Source organism: Bidens hawaiensis, unplaced genomic scaffold (genome assembly GCF_021521415.1).
Source record: "Bidens hawaiensis isolate Kalapana, Puna unplaced genomic scaffold, B.hawaiensis_p1.1 tig00030082_1, whole genome shotgun sequence".
Classification (NCBI taxonomy): Eukaryota; Viridiplantae; Streptophyta; class Magnoliopsida; order Asterales; family Asteraceae; genus Bidens; species Bidens hawaiensis.
The window spans coordinates 4,902-9,216 of NW_027494997.1; the positions used below are offsets into that span (position 1 = coordinate 4,902).

General features: G+C 35.1%; 1 pseudogene across 1 annotated transcript; it reads right to left on the reverse strand.

Annotated features, from left to right (window-relative positions):
• Positions 1–766: 766 nt before the first annotated feature.
• Positions 767–4,064, reverse strand: LOC143579879 (SUN domain-containing protein 1 pseudogene; annotated as a pseudogene). The gene is made up of 2 exons (XR_013143544.1): positions 3,354–4,064; positions 767–1,148 (listed from the first exon to the last, which is right to left on the reverse strand). The product of XR_013143544.1 is annotated as an SUN domain-containing protein 1 pseudogene (transcript).
• Positions 4,065–4,315: the final 251 nt, after the last annotated feature.

Genomic DNA, 4,315 nt, shown 5'->3' on the forward strand with positions numbered 1-4,315 from the left:
ACGTGCTAAACATGAGAATCAAGTAGAGTAATTATCATAGAGAAATTATTAATTACTCTATTATAATTACGCTACTTGTATATGTAATTACTCTACTTGATTCTCACGTTTAGCACGTTAATTTCATATGTACGTTAACCTTCCCCTATATATATATATATAAGATGTTAGAAAATAAAATTGTTGATCATTTGTTGCTAGTTTTTGATGGTTTTATGGTTCTATTTAGTTGATTGTGTTTGATGGTTTTGAACAAATTATTTACCGATGGCATAAGTTTGCATTAATTTTAAAAAGTTGAAAATGATAATTTATGACTAAATGATATAATGCATAATATGATAATAAAATTCTCACATTCACTAATTTTTATTCTCAGTCCCGTGTAATAGACGGATTTATAACCTCGTTATAAAAATATAATTGTTTTTTTAGTTTAATTATAAAGGTGGGAAGCGGGCTAGGAATGCTCTAAAATTGTTAGTTTTACTTTTGAGCTTTTAAGTATAACTTGAACAAACACCCTACAAAAGATTATTTACAGGACAGTCGAAAGATTTTACTAAGGGTGGTTACCATAATTTCACCTGTAGTAAGTTAATAACAAACAGTATAGCATGTAAAGCTGTATAGATACTAGATTTATGATTATAACTACCGATCCAACCAATGTAAGCATGGAGACAACTCACAATCAATCTACAAAAAATACAAATGCAAAAACCATCAAACGACACGTTTTACCGTCCAAAAACATTCAAACAAAAAGATCGTGGTAACGATCAAAATAATTTGCATTAACACTACAAGACCTCAATAGGTAAACAAACAGACTGCTGAAAAAAAAAAGCCTTCACACATACAAACATGGTTTATGAATCATTGGGCTGATAACCATGAACCCGCACGCGATATATGCACGTATGTGTTGGGCTTCCATGATTGGACATCAACTGTACCCTGATTGCATCAATAACGATAGGGTCTTTGCCTTTCGTATCCAACACGTTAAATGTTTGTGCAACACTCTTTTCAAGGTCGTATGTGAACTCTGTCAGCAAATGCTCATTTTGTGTATCTTCATCGTTATATAACCATCCAAAAACTTTGCAGTGTTTAGGTGCACTGGATATGTCAAACGCCACACACTGTTCATAACAGAGAACCAAAAAAGGTTAATGATGTTTAAAATAGCTTTATGATAGTAAAGAGTAAAAACTGTTGAAATATTTACAATTAGATTCTAATGATCACAATGATAGGTTGTAATTTTAACCTATTATTACAAGGTTGGACTTTGAATATGTTTTTTCTTAAGTTTTTAACAAATAACAAAACAAACTGGTAAAATATCAAGGCAAATAAAATTAACTGACAGAAAATCACGTTTAGAAAATAAAATACTTAATTAGTGAAATTATATAAAACTCAAATTTTGCAACCTAATAATTTTTATGTATTAAAAACTAGCTAATTTAGTGGCCTAGCCTACCAATGATTGACTGACGGTGAGGTGAAAATATATAAAAGAATTACAAGTGAACATACATTTAGCATACCACAAGAACAAAGAGATTGAGTTAAACTTTCTAATTGCTTAATTTTGCAACATAAAAAGCTTCAATACTAATGTGATTATAAAGGGAAAAAAATACAACACAACATAAGAAAAAACAGAGTGAGCTCATAAAGACAACACTTTTAAATGTTATGGTGGCTATTATAAGACTATATACCATCTGTAATTTATGAATAAATTTACTTTCAGAAATTCAATTTAAAACTACCAAAGTATTTCAGGCTCTAATTTTGGGTTCAATTACTGCCAAACAAAAATTGTTGACCAACAATGTGCACTATGCTAAAAATTTATTCAACGCCTAAGAACAAAAGACAGCAATTTTTTCAATTTAGTTTTATCAGTAATTCAGTATCCTACAAAATTTAACAGAAGAATCAATCACTTATTTGATTGTTGACTGCACACAATATGAAAATGAAGATTTAAGAACACTACTTCAGGCTTTCAAAAGGAACATTTTCCATTACTTCTAAATTTTAATTCTTGCGACTTCGTTTCTAAAAAGTTTAGACTCGTTTTTATTACTTTAAATTCTTGTTTAAGTTTGAATAACTAAAAATATAAAAATCAAAACAGAGCACTTGCAAACTAGGATCTTTCATATATTGTTATAAAAAACATCAAGTTTATCTTCATATCCGTGCATACTAAAATTCTGTGGTTACTACCAGTTAGGTTTATCTCAATATTTCAAGGCTTTTTGTTTGTGTTTTAATAGATTAATTTACATGTATTTAAATACATAGATGATGTTTATATAATAAAGCATTGATCTACGTGATCTAATAGGGAGCGATAAAGGGGGGGGGGGGATTGTTATTTGTCTCCTGCTTGTTTGTTTTATGTTTATTAGTATTATTATATAGTTTGTGTGTGTGTGATATATATATGGGCTACAACACCATTACGCCCCTGAAACAAAAACCCACCAATCGCTGACTGGGCGCCACATGGCACAAATCGCCCAATTTTGTAACCTCTCCACTACACATAGCCTAAGAACTTACGACCTATAAAGACATACTTTTTATTAATTAATCTTAAGAGTTAAGACTGATCACTGATCTATCTGGAGTACGTACATATACATCTAACTCATTTTTGTTGTTTGGCTTGAGAGAAGCAATGCAAACACACAACATATAACTTCATCTTTAACTCTGACCGAACATTCGGTAGGAAGTTCGTTTAATAAACAAATGGAAGTGAACAAACAAAACCATGTTCATTAAATCAAATGAACGAACATCATGAACACATGTCGTGTTCGTTAATTTATGTTCCTTCACTTCAATTAATTTATGAGCATTTGTTTATACTCAACATTATTCACAATTTATGTATTGTTAAGTCTGATAGTTTACGCTCGACCACTCGTTAATATATTCATTAAAAATTTGTAGGCCATTACAACCTAGTCAGGTTTAACAATTTTCTAGGCCCAACACATTTTCACATTACTTTTAACTAGTTTTAGCCCAATTGTATTCGTTCTTCTATGTTCAGTTATTAACGTTCGCTCACGTTCATGAACCGCTTTGCTTATAATGTTAACAAACGAACACGAACAAGAACACCTCACCCGGTTAACTGCTTGTGTACAATCATTTCCTTGGTTAAAGCTAAACCAGGGACATGCTTTGTCCACGTTCGTTCAATTCGTTAACAAGCCTATATTCAACTCACAAGAAACATTTATCTAACACCTAACAGTCCTAAAACATAACTTAGTCAACAAATAAATAACCACAAACAAAAGTGAAAAGCAAACCTTGGAAACATGTTCAAGAGTTATAGCCTCGGGAACAATCGCGGTCCTAAGCTTAATATCCACAAAACCCGTGTCTCCTTTAAGCGGAAAACACTCACCTGGCTGCCCAAAACTCGGCTGCAAAACCTTCACCGCATCACTCCTCACATTCCCAGCAAACCAACTCTTCACCTTACCCCCACTATTAAACGCCTCAGAATGCTTCAACACCTTGGCACCACCCGTTGCCACCGCATAATCCACCCGACCAAGCCCATCCGCAGCATGTTTCCCAATCTCCTTGTGCACTATTTCCCGTGCAAACGCCCGAATTTCATCCAGCTTCACTTCACTAACATCATCCACCCCTCTTTTCCCCTTGTTAAACTCATCCACAAACCGATCAAACTCGTCTCTCGATAACCACTCTTTGGCGGTTACTAGCCGCTCCACGCTTTCGACCCGTGCATGGAATTCTCCAAACTTGTTGAAAACGGCAGCGTGTTCGTCATCGATGCGCTTGGTTGCCTCTGTCCTCAAGACATCGATCTCGTCCTCGAACTTCCGATCGACGACATCAATCTGCGCCTGCATCATTTGAAGTGTGGTCTTCAAGACGGCCTCCACGTCAGCAATCCGTCCGTCGTAATCGGAATTAACGGTAGCATCATCAAAGGCTAAGGCTAAGGCTAAGGCTAAGGGGTGTTGATTAGACGCTAACCTGCGAAGCATCTGGATGAAAAGGATGAGTATGAGCAGAAGCCCTAAATTCCATGGGGGTTTGGTTGCTGGTTTATTAACGAGGGTTCGTTTTCGTAATTTGGAGAAACAGTGGTTGAATCTTTGACCGGAGACGCGTCGATTCCGGTTAAGTCTGGGGTGGTGGGTGTGGGTTTGCGTAAAGAAGCATTGGAACGGTTTGCGGTGATTGAGAGAGTGGAGGATGACATGGGGATTTGAGGGAGATGACCAAAACAAAACCA